The following is a 21,225-nucleotide window of genomic DNA, read 5'->3' as shown; positions in this document are numbered from 1 at the left end:
TTGTAAGCCTCTTTTTTGTGTTTAAGATCAGCAAGGATTTCACTGTTAAGCCAAGCTGGTCGCCTGCCATATTTACTCTTCTTTCTACACATCGGGATGGTTTGTCCCTGTAACCTCAATAAGGATTCTTTAACATGAGGGGGAAAGGAGTCCAGGAGAGCTGGCTGTATTTTATTCTCCCAGGGGATCTTGCCCATCAGTTCCCTGAGGGAGTCAAAGTCTGCTTCTCTGAAGTCCAGGGCCCGTATTCTGCTGCTCTCCTTTCTTCCTTGTGTCAGGATCCTGAACTCAACCATCTCATGGTCACTGCCTCCCAGGTTCCCATCCACTTTTGCTTCCCCTACTAATTCTTCCCAGTTTGTGAGCAGCAGGTCAAGAAGAGCTCCGCCCCTAATTGGTTCCTCCAGCACTTGCACCAGGAAATTCTCCCCTACACTTTCCAAAAACTTCCTGGATTGTCTGTGCACCGCTGTATTGCTCTCCCAGCAGATATCAGGATGACTGAAGTCGCCCATGAGAACCAGGGCGTGCGATCTAGTAGCTTCTGCGAGTTGCCGGAAGAAAGCCTCGTCCACCTCATCCCCCTGGTCCGGTGGTCTATAGCAGACTCCCACCACGACATCACCCTTTTTGCTCACGCTTCTAAACTTAATCCAGAGACTCTCAGGTTTTTCTGCAGTTTCATACTTGAGCTCTGAGCAGTCATACTGCTCCCTTACATACAGTGCAACTCCCCCACCTTTTCTGGTCTCCCTGTCCTTCCGGAACAGTGTTTACCCATCCATGACAGTACTCCAGTCATGCAAGTTATCCCACCAAGTCTCTGTTATTCCAATCACATCATAATTCCCTGACTTTGCCAGGACCTCCAGTTCTCCCTGCTTGTTTCCCAAGCTTTGTGCATTTGTATATAGGCACTTGAGATAACCCGCTGATCGCCCCTCGTTCTCAGTATGAGGCAGGAGCCCTCCCCTCTCACATGCTATCTTTTAACCAGTTACCATTCCATGAGAGGACCTTCCCTCTTATCCCATGACAGCTTACTTTGCTTAAGAGCCTTTGGCGAGGGACCTTGTCATAGAGTCATAGAATATCAGGGTTGGAAGGGACCTCAGGGAAAGGCTTTCTGAAAATCTAAGTACACTATATCCATTGGATCCCCCTTGTCCACATGCTTGTTGACCCCCTCAAAGAATTCTAGAAAATTCTTGAGGCATGATTTCCCTTTACAAAAACCCTGCTGACTCTTCCCCAACAAATTATGTTCATTTATATGTCTGACAATTTTGTTCTTTACTATAGTTTCAACCAGTTTGCCCAATACTGAAGTCAGGCTTACGGGCCTGTAATTGCCAGGACCAGCTCTGGAGCTCTTTTTAAAAATTCATGTCAGATTAGCTGTCCTCTAGTCATTTGGTACAGAAGTTAACTGTAGTGTGTAACCTATCATTCAAATTAGTAGTCATTAGTAGTAGCAGACATTGTAGTTGCAGATTTCCCCTTATTATTATGATGTTTAAAGGACCTCTTCTTTTGCTGATGTTGCAGTTATGAGAATGATGTTGAGGCTAATAATTCCTTCTGATAGGAGTAAGGAGGAATGAAGAATGCAGGGACTGTTTCTGACAGTGGAACAGATGACAGTCACTTAATTGTAGGAGGAAAAAAACCCAAAGATCTAGCCATAGATCTCATATCTTTCATTTTCTCCAGCCCTTCAGCTGTCTGTCCACTAAACAATCCATCTCCTTCAAACAGAAGATCCTCAATTCTGATCCTTGTCTCAGTAGGAAGACCCACCTATCTCAGCAAAGCAGGTCTTCTTAAAGAAATAAAAGTCTATTGCTCTGGCTGAAGCAGCTGATGAGTCAGATGTAGCCCACAACTGATACTTAGCAACATTCTGTCCTTATCAAAAGAGCATTTGCTAATTTTCGGTGCTCCTCAGGCAGAATATTCATGAAAGACATCTTTCTCTGCAGATGATATTGATATCTCACCATTACAACTTGACAGCTCGCTATTCTCATGCCTAAAAAGTGGCTGAGGAAAATACCTTTCTTTCAAAAACATCCAGTCTCTTCCAGTCTTTATTAGGAGTAGAATTAACTCGAGCACTCTGATCTGTGCATCGCAGCCTCTACCACCAGTTAATTAGGAGAAGAGTGAGTATGAAACACAGCAAGACCTTCCTGAGGAAACTAGTCCAGTTTATCAGCCTATTTTAGCGTAGGCTGAGCTGAGGAGGATGCAATCCAAATTGTTTTTGCTGGTTGACAGTCCTTCCAATAACGGAAGTATAACTTCGTCAAGTAGCTCCTTCTAAAATATCAAATACAGGATGTGAAGATTCCTCAACATGAACCAAAAGGAATCTATAATGTCCTTGTCATCTGACTCACTAGTTGACGGAAGAGCATCGCACCATATGAAGGTGATGAAGCCAAACTCCTACCCTTTCATTTGGAGAAGTTGAGTACCCAGAGTCTGGATCTGACTCTTGAATCTTCATTATTCATTCTTCCTCTGACAAACATCTGTTACAAATGTAGAAGATCTAGCAGGACTTTGATGGACCACTTGATCCAACTCCTTTGGATCCAAAGCTTGAATCCCTTCACAGTACCAAGTCAGCGAAGGAGTATTAATACGCATTGGAATTTCCCGACGAGGTACAGAAAGCCAATGAGACATCCTAAACCAAGCAGGGGATTGCTGCTCCAGCCAAAACTCCACATACTCAAAATGCCTTTGCCCATACAGATACAGAACAAGTAACCAAGTCTGCTTATAAGATTTCTTCTTCAGATTCATTTTCTGATCCAGACCCATTCTTGGTTCAGAGGGAACTGGCGATAGTAACCTTCTATGATGAAGGAAGGATATGGAAATAAACCTTTTTCCTGGAGAGCCAAAAGGAGTCTTTGGTGGTAGAATTACAAGAAATATTCTAACCTTAACTATCCCCCTCCACTTCTCTGGAGGACTACCTATTTGAATTGGTGCCAATAAAATCTCAGCGACACACATGCATTCACTAGCGACCAAGACAGACCCAGAGCCAATCGACAAATCTGTGCCATAACCATTGTCGTGCTATCTGGAGTGGCTCTGAAATGTGAGTGCCAATCTCCGATCAGACTGTCAAAAAACAGGGCAGACACCCCAAACTGGTGGTATAGTTTATAATTAGATTTCACCATGCCAGTAACAAATGTGAACTCCTGGATCACTATATTAGTTTTACCACTGAGTCACAGACAGTCCCCTTAAGACTCTCCAGCATATCTTACCACCCAGACAAACTGGGCTTAGTGATAATGGTTACATAAACCAAAAATCACACCATTTCAGGTTCCCAACCCAAAAGGGTAGGTCACTTACCCCCAGATCAATTGGTACTCTGGATCTTACCTTACCAAAGACAATGCTGGTAGCCAATTCTATAACTAAAGATTTATTAGCTAAGAAGAAATGAGAGTTATTGAGAGACTAAAGCAGGTAAAATACATTAACGGGTGAGTCTATGTTTGTAAGTCCACAATTACAGCAGAGATGTAATAATCCGCTAGTTTTCCATAAGTCTCTCGGGGTTACCCAGAATAACTTTGGTGATCTTTATCTTGCATCTGGCACGCTTCCCTGGGAGTATCCAAATAGTTCAGAGATGAAGGATCTTTCCTTGACTCCATATTTTATAACTTCTTCATACAGAACCTTAGCTGACACCTTGTACCCACATGGGCCTTCCTTTGTTGGTTGTGCACAGGGAATGAAGACAGTCTGTGAATTCCCATTGTGAACTCAATGGTCCTTGCTTTGAAGTTAGCACTGTTCTTTGAGGAGTAATATAGCTACAGAGATATATACAACGCATGTGCTTGCCATTACATAAGAATAGATGAGCAAGAACAATACATGTAACATTCCATTAGTTTTCATGAAGTTCTAACACCTGAATACAGTCTTCATTAACACACCTTTGATCTAAGGTTATTTAATTACAGGGTACACAGAATGTAGAAGTAATATAATAGCAAACTACAGGCGACAAGAATCAACATCTTTGATCTGCATCAGCATACGAGCGAATTAGTCTGAACCTATACTAACACTTACTATTCACATACAGGTGAATTCTTCTGAGACTCTGGCATATGCTGGCATCTGGCCTGTCAGCATCACAACCATCATCCATAGCAGTACCAGGTCCTTGGAGCCTCAGTATTTGGAGTCGTAGCCTCAGCCTACATAACAGGTTGTTTCATCTTCTCTTTTTGATCCAGCTCTTCTGTATCCAAAACAATTGGATCTGAAGAGTGTCTCCTGATTTTAGACTGAGTCTCCTTACTGGGGCCAGGTTCTTTAAATACACCCAGACTTGGTGGGCCTTTTTTTGCATAGATGGCCTCTTAACAAGGAGGCCGACACCAACAAGGATAGAGTCTTTGCAGTCACTATAATAGCCTTGTTCTACTCTTGTGGATTGGGCCTAGAGACAGAGTCTGATAACACTAGGTACTCTATGTATGCAGTAGTCTTGATCTTTGGATCCTTTCCTCTACCAGATTCCTTAGTACTCGGTGCCAAAGATGCAGATTGACTTTTCCTTGCTCAGAGTATGGCAGTCTCTGAGACTTGTTGGAGGTTTGCTGTCTCTCAGTTCCAGTCAACTGTGCTGACAGAGCTTTCTGGAGTAAGATGGCCTGAAGTCTCTTCTGTCTTTCCTTCTTCACCTCACATCATGAAGGTCAAGCAAAGCAAACATTTTGGAGCAAAGCAAACATTTCCTTCACTCAAAACATGATAAACATCTTGCATGTGTATCAGACACCAGAAACACAGCTGGACATGAAATGCATCTCTTAAATCTGGGCTTTTTTGTCTTCGGTTATGCCATCTTGGCATCTTTTCTAAGTTAAATCTAAAATTATAACGAACTAAACTAACTAGTAATTGTGAGGATCTGGCAGTATTCCAGAACAGCTCCACTTCCTTCCAACCATGACTGGCTGAACGAAAATGAGGCAGCTGGAGCACCATCCCCTTTTATACCTTGGCCCAGAAACATTTGATGTTTACTGAGGGAAAGGATAAGGAAGGCATTGAAGCCTGAGTTCTACTGCTCAGGCTGTACCAGCCACAGCATCCCATGAGTGATAATATGCAGAGGACACTCAAAAAAGAATGAGATTTAGGTGAGAGAGTGGAGTAGTACCCCAAGAGAGGACAAATATCACTTGGAATATTTAAACTAGTCTGGAGAAAGCACGAAAAATCTAATCCCCTTGCACTGGCCTCCAGGGGATGAACCAGATGAAATTCTGTAAATTAGGGGTAAGACTATTCAGAAAGTTGCCTAGTCCAAACACTTCCCAATGCCAAAGGTGATTTTCTTCAGGTAAGAAGAAAATTAGACGATGGAAGGATTAGTCTACTTGATAGCCATCACTTAACAGAAAACTCACATTCCTGAGAACAGGTTTCAGAGTAGCAGCCGTGTTAGTCTGTATCTGCAAAAAGAAAAGGAGTACTTGTGGCACCTTAGAGACTAACAAATTTATTTGAGCATAAGCTTTCGTGAGCTACAGCTTATGCTCACTAAAGCTTATTCTCAAATAAATCTGTTAGTCTCTAAGGTGCCACAAGTACTCCTTTTCTTATTACTAAACAGTAAGTCCAACATACAGAAAAAATAAAGCATGAAGATGCCAAAAAGTCACACACAGTATTCACAGATTCAGTAAAATCTTCCTTAGCACATTTACTTCAAGGAAGAGTCTGGTTCTCTCATACAAATTGACAAGATGCCACTGAGAATGGTTTGGCCACACGCTGGTATTGTTTTCATTAATATATTTAAAAAGAGGCCAGATGGTAAGTTGGCTATATTTACTGTTAAGGCTGTCTCACTTTTTCCGTTCCTTGGCTAGATCTCCAACCGTGAAGACATGCCTACCCCCCCAAATCACAAGTCTAGCAGACAGAGTCACAATTAACTCTTTACAGTAGTTTATTGGTGGGAAGTCAAGTAACAACCCCTGATAAATTAGATTCTGGAACACTAGCCCTTTTAGTCCTTGCAATTCCACAGTGCAATATTGATCTCTTACCAAGATTTCTGAAAGAAGGGGCATGACCATGATATATGCAGAAGGAGTTTCAATATTGCACAGGAGATGGAGCAAGAACTTGTGACTCCAGTTTTTCCCCACCCAATTCTTGTTTTTCATCCTTTCCATCTGGAAGTCATGCAGGATGGATGGACTATGTCATTGAGATTCTCATTACATACACTTGGAAATTCTGGATAAGGTTCCTTTTGTAACATCATCTCCTTACAGTTTTAATTTTACTTTATAGTCTAATAGATCATGGCATTCTTACATTCTTTTCAGTGACTTTTTTTTTTTTTTAAACTTCTCTCCCCAGTTTTCTCCCCCCACTGCATTGTGACATCTAACTCTTCCCTTATACCATTTCTTGTTCCAAAAATCCCACATTATTTCTTTCCTGTGTTATTCCCTTAATCTCTCCATTTCCCGCACTGTCACTTACAAAGAGGGGCTAGGAAACTTTACCATACACCTGATAGAGAACTAAACCCAGACAAAAGAATGATACAAGATATTGGTCCATCTAGAAGTAATGTCCAGATCCCCCCCCCCCCCCACTTCAACTGGGAAAGAGGCTGGAATTCCACGCTAAGAGCCTGTCCCTAGATCGTAATTGAAGCTCCATCTTCTGTGGCAAGTGTGCTACAGGGAGAAGCACATTATCTCTGTCAGTGTTCTCTATCCTACCCCAGAGCCTCATGTCTGCTACAAGCAGATGTGTCTGCTATTCTACCCATCCCTCACTTCCATTTTTGGATCTTGCCAAGCTTTAGGAGTTCACCTAGGAAAGTGCATATGCTGGGCATATAATATTTTCAGCTGTACCTGGCTCCCAACAGCTATAGGTTGGGAAACTGTGTCATTCACAAAGTTTTCTACAGCACTTTTCCTTGGAGCATAACTGGACACTGCCTTAATTTTTGAATCTACATTTGCCTCATGTCTTAAATTTCCAGCAGCTGATAGCCAGATAAACTGACTTAAAGCACAGCCAAGTTTTTGGGCTGTAATAGGAAACCACCTCCTGGCTGAGCCAGTGAAATATTTTTGCAATGAAAATCGTAAGCACTTAATTTTAAATGCAAGTACTTCATTGGCTCGATGAGTCAATTTCCTTTCACAACCCCTAAACTTTAAACAGCTGATAAAATTAGTGGCTCCTCCTAATTTCCTGTGACCTGGAGAATTTAGAAACTCCCCAGGGCATTGAATCTATTCAGCAACTTAAGGCTTTTGGAAGTCATAAAGAAATCAGTTGATAGCTTTGCCAAAATAGTGCTTATGCTTTAAAATTAATTTGACTTTTCCTAATTTAAACTGATTACAAAATGTTCTTGTTTGAATTTTTTTTAGTGCGGTCATCTAAAAGCCAAGATAAAGTTGCTAGGCTGTCTAAGTTTTAACAAGCAGTTTGCTTCTGCAAAATGTCCTAATGCTCTATAGAAAAGTGTGCTTAGAGAAGACAGAAAATCTAGTGATACTTAGGGCTTTTAACACAAAGTACTAAAAGCGCTATACAGTCATTAGCTAATTAAGCCTCACAAAACATATGTGAGGTGGGTAAATAAGTATGGCTATTTTTCTGTTCAGGAAACTGAGAAAAAAGCAACTGAACCCAGGCCACACAAGTCCTAGCGAGAACCAGGGCCTCTTGACTGCCACCCATTTCTCCAGAGCACAGTGCTTCACAAGAGATAATTTAGATTATGTATAACATGCTTTATCAAAACAAGACCCAGTAGTATTTCGACAATAATTGTATCAATATTCTGTGTATATTCCTCTTTAAAAATGTTAAAGATCAATTCAATCAAAGGAAAGACTATTTAATCTAATCTATTTGATAAAATGTGTGCCATTCATTTTGGGTTTGGGGGAGGGGGGTTGGAAAGGGATGAATGGGTTAAGGTGGTTTCAACTAAAATTGCAACATTTGCTTTTTTACCATGACAAACCGTTTAAGTAACTTTTATAATTGGATTTTAGGCTTAAACAGATTTCAGTATTTGTGTGAAATGAATTGTAAGTTTTTAATTACTATAATAACCCTTGAAATCATACTAAAAGACATTCCTACACTTCAAGCACCAAAAGATAAATCAGTTTTGACTGTTAAGATAGGCTACTTCTGAGATATGGAGAGACAAAAAAAAGCCTCATAAAACCCTTTGAACTAAGTTAAACAGTGGAAATTTTGAAATCCAAGATATTTGTACGATTTCTCCAAGTCTTCATAAAAATACCCACCCTCTGATAAGACACCATGAAATGTCATGATATTTATAATATGAAACAAATGAGCGAGAGAGTGTGTGTTTGTGTGTGTTCAAGTGCAAGAATAATCAAGTTTACAATAGAAAGCCAGCTTCAATATGAACTATGGAGCGATAACGTGTCTCGTCATGATCAGCTCAGGTAGTGGCCTTTCCAGATCTCCCAGGAATACCCAGGTGTCATCTGCACAATCATTCTGGGGAGCACTCATTGATCCTTCCTGTGCACTTTTCTCATTTCTTCAATTTTGCTGCAAGTCTTCCAGTGGCTTCATATTCCTTTTTAACATTTTGCTTGTTTGATTATCTTTCTGTTTGTAGCACTGTTGTAGCTGTGTTGGTCCCAGGATATGAAAGAGACAACATAGGTGAGGGAATATCTTTTATTGGACCAACTTCTGTTGGTAGAAGGGACAAGCTTTACAGAGCGCTTTGTCCGATCTGGAGAAAGTAACCAGAGCATCTGAGCTAAATACAAGACAGGACAGATTGTTTAGCATAGGGGTTTCATACATGCTGTAGGAGACTACTTAAAATGAAAAGGGCAATTAAGGGTTAGCAGACAATAGGGTACGTTGCACATTACTGTAATGAGCTGTAAAAAGAGCGTCTCTGCTAAATCCGAGGCTTTTAGTGTCCAGCAGAGTTATGAATTTAAGCTCTGAGGCCTGTCTTTTGAAAGTGTTGTGCAGGTTTTCTTTGAGGATCAGGACTAAGAGGTCAGATATTGAATGAAAATATGTGAAAAGTGTTCACTCATCGGTGATTGGGTGTTTTTGCCATTTATCATTTTCCTGTGCGAGTTCATTTGAGAGTGTGGTGATTGCCTGGTTTCGCCCACATAGCTGTTGTTTTTGGGACATTTAGTGCACGGGATGAGATACACCCCACGTTGTGATAGGCACATGTAGGACCCATGGATCTTGAAAGGTGCGCTGTGGAGGGTATTGATCATTGTAGCAGTGGAGATACGTCGGCAGGTTTTGAATCTGTTATTCTGGCAGGGTCTGGTGCTGCTTTGAGCTGGTGGGTCCTGCTCTGTGGGGAGCCTGCTTCTGATGATGAGCTTGGAGAGGTTGGGAGGTTGTCTGAAGGCCAGACGAGGGAGTTTGGGAAAGATTTATTTCAGGATGCAGTCCTCCTCAAGTATGAGTTGTAATTGTTTTGTGATACTGCATTTGGGTTCTAGTGTGAGGTGGTCAGGGACAACTAGGGGTGAGTAGTTAGGGGGTCCCGTCCCTGCCCGCCCGTACTGAAGCAGGTTCTATGATGCGAGCTCTCTCTCTCTCTAGTGGAGTGTCCTTATTTAGTGAAGGCAGTTTAAAATATGTTTAGGTGTGTATTCCAGAGCTTGTGTGTATCTTTTTCCACAGCAAACAAGTAAAAATACTATCATCCAGCACCTAGAAGCAATCAAAAACCTAGTATGGACTACAGACTAATCAGTAGCATTACATGACATCCATGCCAGCTACCTACTATGAGCCTTTAGGACCACCTTCAACTCTGAGCATATATGAAAACATGTCAGGGCATCTCAGTTTTCATTAATATCCTATACAGTAACCCTTAATTATACATATATTTTAAAAAGAAACCCTAGACATCATAGCAGCCTATATGCCTCAGCTCAGTGATACCAAATAGCTGTTTTCATATGGTACTTCAGTATTTCAGGAAAAAACCACTTTGAATATTTAAGTCATTATACTAAACATGCATTTGCTGACACATTAAGGTAACTACAATATGGTTATTAAACCACACCTTAAGAACAAAGTGATCCACACACATTAACTATTTTTCTCAGTGCGGTAGTGCAAAGCTTCAGGTCCCTCCTCAGTCTTGCCACTACTGACACGAAAGCCTTTTCTGTAGCTACCTGGTAAGTGGAACAGCCTTTACTTTCTCAAATCTCACCTGAAAACCTCCCTTGCTTTGCCTTCCTAATTCCTCTGTTTAACTAAAGCATTCTGGGAGGCATAGCTTGCATGAAAAATGTACAAAAAAGTAATGTTTCTCTGTAAACAGTTTATGTAACATCTTCTGGTTTTGTTGCTCTTCTTCAAACTGAACTGGAGTTCCAAAGTTATAAATTGTCACAGTATGTTGCATTTGACCACTGGCTCTTGAAGCAGATTACATTCACCACATTTGAACCAGAGAGAGTGCAAATACAGAACACAGATCTGTATAACTTGGACTATTGCCAGTTTAGTCTCATCAATCCACCAAGCCATTTTGGAGATGAACCAAGTCTGGAAGTTTTAAGGAGCCAAATAACTGCTTTTGGGGACAGAACAATTTACATGTAACATCACTAATGATCAGCTGAGAGAGCTGAAAACATTCACTTTCATTTTAGAAAGGTTAGCTGTTTTGAGAACAGGCTTAGCAAACCTAGAAGTTGAAATTCAATAAATCACCTGGGAAACTCTTACATAGTAGAAGCTCTTCTCACTGCAGCAAAAGTCATGGCTTTACCGCCCCTCACACGGTTTTAATGGAGGGAGGAATCACATGTTCCCATACCTATATTTGTAACCATCAGAGCAGCAGCAGGTCTTTGTTAGTTCCACACTGCTATTCTAACTGGTGACCCAGGGATGCACTGGGGGCTGGAGCTGGACTAGCTGTGGCTGTGACAGCAATATAATTAGTCTCTCCTTGCTCTCCATGCCCACAGCACCAGATCATACCAGTGGCCCAGCAGAATGAAACTGACAAAGATAACACCGCTTCTGCTGTTACCAATGGGAAACAAGCTATGCACAGGAGCGTAGGTTAAATACAGTAACTCCTCAATTAACGTTGTAGTTATGTTCCTGAAAAATGCGACTTTAAGCAAAACAATGTTAAGCGAATCCAATTTCCCCATAAGAATTGATGTAAATAGGGGGCTTAGGTTCCAGGGAAATTTTTTTTTGCCAGACAAAAGACTCATATATATACACATACATACACACACACAGAGTATAAGTTTTAAACAAATAATTTAATACTGTACACAGCAATGATGATTGTGAAGCTTGGTTGAGGTGGTGAAGTCAGAGGGTAGGATATTTCCCAACAGGATGCCTTACTGCTAAATGATGAACTAGCCATTGACTGAGCCCTCAAGGGTTAACTCGTTGTAGAGTGTGAGGCTCCATTAACAAGGTAACAGGAATGGAGGGAGAGGAGACAGCATGGCAGACAGAGACTGTGTGTGTGTGTGCGCGCGCGCACCCTGACATTAGTCGTCACCCCCGCACAGCAAGCAGGAGGCTCCGGGGAGCAGCTCCAAGGCAGAGGGCAGGAGCAGCACATGCTAGTGGGGGGAGGGACAGCCACTGAACTGCCAGCAATTGATAGCTTGCTGGGTGGCTGCCGCACAGGGAATTTAGGGGAGCAGGGAGCTGATAGGGAGCTGCTGGTCCACCCTGGTTCCAAGCCCCCACCAGCTCGCTGCAACAAGCTGCTCTTCCTGCAAGCAGTGGACAAAGCAGGCAGCTGCCAAATGAGGTTATAAGGGAGCATCGCACAACTTTAAACAAGCATGTTCCCTAACTGATCAGCAACAAAACAATATTAACTGGGACGACTTTAAGTGAGGAGTTACTGTAAGTATGTGGCCAAACAAAGAAGGTAGAAAGGGAAGGAACAGAAAATAGAAGGGGGCTTAGCAGCCAATCAGAGTTTAGGACCAAACACAGATCCTCATCTCCTGGGGTAAAACAGCCTTGCACTCAGTCCCTAGAAGGAAAGGTGTGATTACTATAATTCTTTTGGAAACTCAGGCTGACAGACACATCTGTGATCTCCAATCCTCCAGCAATCAGAGGGTCTCTACAAGACGTGTGGGCGAGGATAGATATTAAGTAGTAAAAGGGAATCCAGGAAGACCTCTGAATAAAAAGGTGAGAGAAATTCCAAACCAAGGCAAAGACAGGAACCCACAAGACACTAGTGAAAGAAAAGGAGTACTTGTGGCACCTTAGGGACTAACCAATTTATTTGAGCATAAGCTTTCGTGAGCTGTAGCTTATGCTCAAATAAATTGGTTAGTCTCTAAGGTGCCACAAGTACTCCTTTTCTTTTTGCGAATACAGACTAACACAGCTGTTACTCTGAAACTAGTGAAAGAAAGGGAATCAAAATGTGTAATTTTAGGGGGAGGGTTATATCTGAGTTTTTCCAATATCCAACCCAATGGTAGTTAGTAGAAAAAAAAAAATCAAACCTCCCACTAAACTTTTATGATCTCATTCCTGTTCTCATTCTTGGGAGAGAGAGAGAGACACACACACACACACTAAATGGTCTCAAGGGAGCCTGGAAATAATTACTTTTGGCTTCTAAAGGGGGTGTGGAGCATAATGCAGGTGAAGAGGCAGGCATATGCTTTAGATAGTTATTCACCTAATAGGAAAAGACTCCTAAAAGATGGAGATATCACTGGGTACCATCTGAATCACAAAAGCAAAATGCTGAGTTTGGGAAAGAACTCTGTGTTGCTTCTGTGGCCCACATTTCTGCACTGAAGATTATTACAGTAGTTGTAAACCAGTGGTGTTACTTTAGTGTTTAGGGAATCTAGTCATAAACCAAGCCCCCCAGTTCTAGGCACACTACAAACACAGGAAAAAACCAATCCTGACAAAATAATACCTAATGCCTCGCTTATAGTCTCTCCAGCGCTGGTGATTCCATAACCTCCCCATACAGCTTATTCCATAGTTGCAATTATTCTAATAATCCACGAACTGTTTCCTAATTAACTTTAGTTTACCTTGCTGCTATTTAAAGAGCCACTGACACCTGCAATACCCACCACAAAACAGGTGAAACAACATTCCCTGGGTTGACTGATAGTCTAGAGCAATGTTTCTTAACCTTTTTTGACACCTGGGACTAGCCTGCTGCCTTCCTAAACTGTGTCAGAGAGATCTCAGGGATTGGCGCCAGTCCATGGACCATTTTTTTAGAAACACTGGTCTAGAGAAGTCTACATACTGCTAGCATCTGAGTCCTCCCCCTAACATCATCATGTGAGGAGACCTATTTTCAGCAGTATATTATCTCTCATCAGATCATATGTTTTTGTGGTATTTTCTCTCGTGGTATTTTGTATTTAAGTTTTTAAAGGGTTTACTTTACTGTAAACTTTCGCTGAGTGTTTACGTGTGGCTTTTGCACTCTGGCCACCAGGTTTTTAACAGTTGCTCTGTTAATATATTTGGGAGCAGTAGTGCATTATAATGTTTGCAGTTCTATATGGACAGATTTGTTTAACCATTTCGGACATGATGAGCAGGTATGTTGTATCTTGTGTGTTCTATATGCATAAAGACTGGGTTACTTGCAAAAACCCCTCTTCCCACAACACAAACAAAATAGAAGTAGTAAGTTCAGGCCATGCAATACGCTAGTAAAAAGCTGCACCACAGCAGCAGGCTATGCAGTGCATATTTTAAATATCACCACCCCCAAGTTCTTCTACATCTGTATATAGTACACCACAGACAATACCTCAGATACCTCAATAGACCTCTCCAGTTTGGAGAGCAGTAAAACATAAGGGACAGCACATGAACTTCAGAAAAGAACACTACAAGTTTCTGTTGTTACTTTTAGGTACTTAGTGTTTGACCTATGATTAATTTTAACGTGTTGCATGTTTTACAGGAGGACTTTGTAGCAGAATGAGGGGCTGTTGCTCTCTGGATCCCATTAATTCTTTCTGTCCTTATTAACTAATGAAAATTAGGCCTTGTCTTCACTGCCACTTTACAGCGCTGAAACTTTCTTGCTCAGAGGTGTGAAAAACACACCCCTTGAGCGCTGCAAGTTTCAGCGCTGTAAAGTGGCAGTGTAGACAGTGCACCAGTGCTGGGAGCCGCACTCCCAAGGCTGGTAGCTACTCCCCTCGGGGGGTGGGTTTTTTTTACAGCGCTGGGAGACCTCTCTCACAGCGTAGGTGCCACAACTACATAGCCACATTAAAGCGCTGCCGAAGACATACCCTTAGTCACTGTCCTCTTTACATCGCATTTTACAAACTTAGACACTGTTCTGTCTATCACTGAGTCTTTTCTCTAAACTGATCATGCCCCCAGCCTTCCCTCAGGTCTCTCTGCCAAACCTTCTAGTGTTCTAGATGCTCTGTACTGTATCGTTCCAGTGTGATTTTTCAAAGCATGGCACCCCAAACTTAACACAGTGGGTATTACCAGTAGTTTGACAGAGGCTTTTTTCCAATTTATACCCCTTCAAAGGAGTCCTACCATAAGAACATCATAATGGCCATACTGGGTCAGACCAAAGGTCCATCTAGCTCACTATCCAGTCTTCCGACAGTGGCCAATGCCAGATGCTCCAGAGGGAATGAACAGAACAGGTAATCATCAAGTGATCCATCCCCTGTCACCCATTCCCAGCTTCTGGCAAACATCCCTGCCCATCCTGGCTAATAGCCATTGATGGACCTATCCTCCATGAATTTATCTAGTTCTTTTTTGAACCCTGTTATGGTCTTGGCCTTCACAACATCCTCTGGCAAGGAGTTCCATGCGTTGACTCTGTTGTGTGCAAACAAATACTCTTTTGTTTGTTTTAAACCTGCTGCCTATTAAGTTAAACCTGCTGCTACTAACCTTCTGCAGCTAATGAGGATGCTTTCTAGATGACCACTTGCTGCCACAATTTCTCTGTACAAGCTCTAGCCTTTCATAACACACTGTACAACTATTCAAGTTTGTTGTAAAAGCAAATTTAAGCTTTTCTTCACATGAGTTGCCTGTGTATGAATAGAGTTTTATCACTACACAGGTCTGAGTTGTCACTACACTTCCAGGAGAAGCTGGTGCAAAGGCACAAATACAAATTGAGCAAAAAGATTTGGCAATACAATACTTCACGGTTCTTCAGTATTCCTGGCAGCCTTCTTAAGTGTTTGGTAAACATCTGTCCTTGAGAGACTTGAGACAGAAGAGACTGGGGGTGGGAAGACAGGAACGTGAAAAACATTTTTCAGAAAAACCCAACACAATGGATTTTTGTGTGCATATGTGGAGAGGAAGCAATTGGATTTTGGGCTGTTTTATCTACCACAGAAGTGTTTACATGAACATCATATGCTTGAAAAGATTTTTCATACTAGAAATATTAGGATCTAGTTTCAAGTGTAAATGAAAATTTTAACTTATTTTAAACAAATTAAAAGGTCTATGATGAGACCACTGAGGTCCTTGTTATACCTATTAGAAAATAAAAAATTGCTTTGAAGCTTAGAGGGGAAGGAGGCTGGGCATAGTCCTCGGATGGCTAATGGGTGGGATCAAATAATATGGGAGGGGTGGAGCTGTGAATCATTACAGGGGTTTGGTTTGCTAAATTCCATAAATTTCTCGGAGGTGGGAAAGTCATTTAATAACATGGTTTGGTGGAAAGCTGGCTAGCTTGACTTATTTCAGTCTTCACGGTGCTGAATTCACAAGGTGCCTGGTTTCTCAGTCCAACTGGTAAATCTGAAAGCTGCTGATCAACACCACAAACAGGCAATTACCAAACATCAGGTGTAAGACTATATCTTTTTTCACTTTCATTGAGTAAGATGGAGACACTAGAAGAGGAGGGTTCAGAGTTACTATAGAGATTTCTTTCCCAGGTGTCTGTCTGGGAGGTCTTCCCCATATACTCAGGGTACAGCTGATCACCATATTTGGAGTTAGGAAGGAATTTCCCCCAGGACAGATTGGCAGAGACCCTGGGGGTTTTTCACCTTCCTCTGCAGCATGGATCACGGATCACTTTCAGGTTTAAACTAGTGTAAATGGTGGATTCTCTAACTTCAAGCGTTTAAACCATGATTTGAGGACTTCAGTACCTCAGCCAGAGGTTAGGGGACTATTATAGGAGTGGGTGGATGAGGTTCTGTGGTCTGCCGTGTGGAGGTGGTCAGAATAGATGATCATGATAGTCCCTTATGACCTGAGTCTAAGAAGTAGGAACAAGCAATTGAATGGACTGAAGTAATGAAATCAACAATTCTTCTGAAGTAAAATGTATACTATTACCAAGAGTTGTTAAATAGCAAGTTAGAAAGGGTTTTTAGTTGCTCTCAAAAGCTTTAACTACAGTGGGAATGTTTTCCTGAAACTCCCTAATGAAGTTACAGTAACTCCCCACTTAAAGTCATCCTGGTTAACGTTGTTTCGTTGCTGATCAATTAGGGAACGTGCTCGTTTAAAGTTGTGCGATGCTCCCTTATAATGTCACTTGGCAGCCGCTTGCTTTGTCCACTGCTTGCAGGAAGAGCAGCACATTGCAGCTAGCTGGTGGGGGCTTGGAACCAGGGTGGACCGGCAGCCCCCCTATCAGGGGAGCGGGGACCTAAGTTCCCCACTGCCATGTGCTGCTCCTGCCCTCTGCCTTGGAGTTGCTCCCTGGAGCCTCCTACTTGCTATGGGGGGGGGGGGCTAATGTCAGGGTGTTCCCCTCCCCCTTGCTCCTGCTCCCCGCTTACCCCATCTCCATAGAGCAGGGGGACACACGACAGGGCTTAGGATGGAGGGAGCTTCCTGGCAGCAGCTGTGGTCTCAGCTTGCTGATTAACTTAACAAGGTAGTGTACTTAAAGGTGGGTCAGCATACTTAAAGGGGAAATGCACATCTCTCTCTCTCACACACACACATACAGGGTGTGTGTGTCTGTCTGCCATGCTGTCTCCTCTTCCTCCATTCCTGCTGTCTTGTAGAGTGTGAGGCTACATTAACAACGAGTTAACCCTTGAGGGCTCAGTCAACTGCTAGTTCATTATTTAGCAGTAAGGCATTCCCTGGAAAATATCCCACCCTCTGATTTCACCATCTCAACCAAGCTTCACAATCATCATCGCTGTGTACAGTATTAAATTGTTTAAAACTTATACTGTGTGTGTATTACACACACAGACAAATATAGTCTTTTGTCTGGCAAAAAAAATTTCCCTGGAACCTAACCCCCCGCCCCATTTACATTAATTCTTATGGGGAAATTGGATTCGCTTAACATCGTTTCACTTAAAGTCGCATTTTTCAGGAACATAACTACATCGTTAAGTGAGGAGTTACTGTATTACCAGTTCAGCTGAATTAATGAGTGCTAGTGTAGATTCAACAAGTATTAGCATCCATACAGGGGACAAAATGGATTCCTACTTAATGTTATTGATTCTACTATCTGAAAAGAAAGCAAAAACATATTGTGTGACTTTGCTGAAAATGCCCTCCCAGAATACAGAGAAAGTATGACAAGAAGGTCTTTTTGCCACTTGCTCATACTGAGCAATTAAAATGCTCTGAGAGTTTAGCAGGTGTAACTATCCTAAATTTCTGATGTATGAGCGTTCAGTACACCTAAACATTCCTGAAAAAGCAGTACAGCTATGAGTCCTTAAAGCACACTGGAGAAGTTCAAATATTCTTCCACAACCACTCATCAGAGTAGGGAAACATGGTCTAGATTAAAATCACCAGAAGAGAGTGCATAACTGACAGAAAAAACTGTACTCAAAGAGCAGTTACCAATGGTTCATTATCAAACTGGGAGTAAGTATCTAGCAGAATTCCAGAGAGGTTTGTCCCAGATCCAGTGTTATTTAATATTTTCATTAATGATTTGGATAATGGAGCAAAGAGTACGCTTATAAAATATGCAGATGACACCAAGCTGGGGGTTGTTGTGAGGACTTTAGAGTTCACAATGACCTTGACAAATTGGAAAATTGGTCTGAAATCAACAAGATGAAATTCAATAAAGACAAGTGCAAAGTACTTCACTCTGGAAGAACAAAAATCAAATGCACAAATACAAATTGGGGACTAGCAGGCTAGGCAATAGTAGTGTTGAAAAAGATCTCAGGGTTAAAGTGGATCACAAATTGAACATGAGCCAACGATGTAATCCAGTGTTGAAAAAGGCTAATCCCATTCTGGGGTGTATTAACAGGAGTGTTGTATGCAAGATACAGAAGGTAATTGTTCCACTCTACTCAGCACCGCTGAGACCTCAGCTGGAGTACTGTGTCCAGTTTGGGGTGCCACAATAAGAAACTGGAGAGGGTACAGAGGAGAGCAACAAAAATGATCAAAGCTTTAGAAAACCTGACCTGTGAGGAAAGGTTAAAAATAGGCACGTTTAGTCTTGAGAAAAGACGACTGGGGGGGTGGGGGGGGAGCCTTCATAACAGTCTTCAGATATGGTAAGGGTTGTCATAAAGAGGAGAGAGATTAATTCTTCCCCATGTCCACTAAAACTAGGACCAAAAAAAGGTATTGGGCTTAATCTGCAGCAAGGGAACCTTAGAAAGTTTTTCCTAATATCCAACCTAACTGTGAGGATAGTTAAGCTCTGAAATAGGCTTCTAAAGGAGGTTGTGGAATCCCATCATTGGAGGTTTTTAAGAACAAGTTTAACAAACACCTGCCAGGGCTGGCCTAGGTTTACTTGGTCCTACCCAAGTGCAGGGGACTGGATTTGATGACCTTACAGGGTCCTTTCCAGCCCTACACTTCTACGTTCAGCCTCATGGTAGGTGGATTGAGTGAGCATAAAAAGGACTGAACTACCCTGTTTCCAGTAACACAGTGGATCTCTCAGGAAAATCCAGTCTACATTTGCTACCAAATGCCCTAATTATGCTGTGTTCTTGTGTGTGCTTTTCATTTCTTTAAACGATGTCCCTGTGTGTTAGATGAATAAATATGCTTATGAAGTGAAACACAGTGCATGTTTTACATTTCACAGTTCACAGATTAACCTTGAGTACTGCTTAGAAACAGCCAGCACACACCATATGCAGAACTAGCACCTCTCTGAAGTTACCGTCTTGTTCTCCAGAATATCAGTTTCCATTTAAAAAGAAAAGTAAGTCTCTAGTAGTTATGGTTGCAAAGAAAACCTCAGAAATGTGAACTAAGTATAACCAGTACAGCTCTCCATGTGAATTTGCAGAAAGCCTGGAACTATCGCTCTCAGAAGTGTGAACTGCCCTATTCCTCTCAATAAGGCTTTAGTGATAATTTATATATTTCAACCATTTCATTTTTCATGTTAGAAAGGAGAGCGAGGATCACAGATCTGCACAATTGACTTTGAGTGGCTCTCTAATTTTGGTGCCACCAGTGGATGACAATTGGGAGATATCACCACTTCTTTCTAACTCAGTCAAGAAGAAACCATGTCAAAGTATCCCAGAAGAGTCCATGGGAATGAATATTCAAGCCCCACTGAGGGGGAGCAGAAATCAAGAGAGTCTAGCAGCACACACAATTGTATTTTGAACACCTGCACAATCTATGGTGAACACTGCCTCATTTTGGCGACTCGTGGACAGCCCTTATTTTGTGGGCAGAGTTTGAAAGAGTACCTCCATCTTTTTTTCCCTGCAATCTGACCCCTGACCCTGCATGGACCAGTCTCACACCCCTATCTTTGTAGAGGTGGAGGGGACTTTCCTCTCTACATTGGGACTTTTTCAGCTCTACAACACCTTCTCTCTCAGTGCCTCAGTGTGTGCAACCAGGTTTAAAGTGAAACATACAAAAACAAAAGAGCCATGTTGTCTATATGCTGCTTTGAACAGGGCGCTGGTGTCTATATCTCAGTATAACGTGGCTTTGCTAGATACTTCATGGTGCTACCATTCCTTATTCATTTTACCTGGGAGTGTTCAATAACTGAAACCAAAATGTATCATGACAGCAGCACCTCAAAAAACACATCCAGCTTGCACTTTCATTCGGCAAGATTTCCAAGCTCCTTTCCTTCCCCATCATTGTTCATAGCCCCATGACACTCAGCAGAGAGACACAAAGGAGGTTAAATATTCTGGACTAGTGCCAGTGTTCAAGTTCACTAAGCAGAGAAAAATTAGGCTGTCATGTGAAGATGATGGTTCAAAGTAAAATGCATTTTCTTGTCCTAATCTAATGCCAAGCGGACATTTATGCACATCACAAAACTACCATATTTCAGCACAACGTATTACAAACAACATTCTCTGTTCAAGAAGGACCTAGGCTTGGAAAAGCAGTAAGTGCCATAGTTCAGGATAAAGGTGCAGAGCTGTGGGGAGTGCAGTAATAGAAAAGCAGGTGAGGTCACACAGGTCAGAATTAATGGGGATTGACAGAGCTATGGAGGGACACAGGACAAAGAGAAATGGTCATTATATAAGCAAGGTTGAAATAGCTCTGCTAGCATTATGCCTGGCTCTATTCAGTATGATCAGTACCTGAACTGTGAGATAAAGTCACTTGAGACAAGTGATTTAATACAATTGTTCAATAAAATGATTTAACACAAACGCGTGTCAGCTCAGACAAAAAGTTAGCAGCTACCACTATTTGGAAATCAGTTTCTGGAGGCTGGTACTGTATATTAGGCTTTCTCCAGCCAGAAGGGGATAACTGTCAGTAGGGCAGGAATATAATCAACTTTGGGGCAGAGCTGACACACTACTGTACTAGCTCAGTCACTCCTTGCAATAAGGTCTCCATACCTGCCTGCTCAACAGCTACCGCTGAAAGTTTGCTATAGGCACTAGAAGGATAAAGTGAAATACAGAAGAGTGAACATGAAAATGGACTACTGTACACAAACTGGTTGGGGGGGAAGCCAACACACAACTTCATTAGAGCGTTTGTTGTAGTAAGACAATCTTTATGTAGCAGTTTATTCAGTTAAACACAACTGGGAGCCTGTGACTAATTATTCCCATTGAAGTATGCACCTTGCTTATTGCAACGTAGGTTTTGTTTTTTTCCCTCCAGATTCCCAAGAACAGCTTTGGGAAACATGGTCTGAGACAGAAA

At 41.9% G+C, this 21,225-nt stretch overlaps 1 protein-coding gene across 3 annotated transcripts in view; it reads right to left on the bottom strand.

Moving 5' to 3' along the window:
• Nucleotides 1-21,225, bottom strand: part of ZSWIM8 (zinc finger SWIM-type containing 8) — a 138,833-nt gene that overhangs the window by 115,885 nt on the left and 1,723 nt on the right. The window lies entirely within an intron of this gene.

This window comes from Chelonia mydas, chromosome 7, assembly GCF_015237465.2.
Source record: "Chelonia mydas isolate rCheMyd1 chromosome 7, rCheMyd1.pri.v2, whole genome shotgun sequence".
Lineage (NCBI taxonomy): Eukaryota > Metazoa > Chordata > Testudines > Cheloniidae > Chelonia > Chelonia mydas.
Note: the sequence above shows the minus strand (reverse complement) of the source record. Positions and strands in the feature narration are given on the sequence as shown.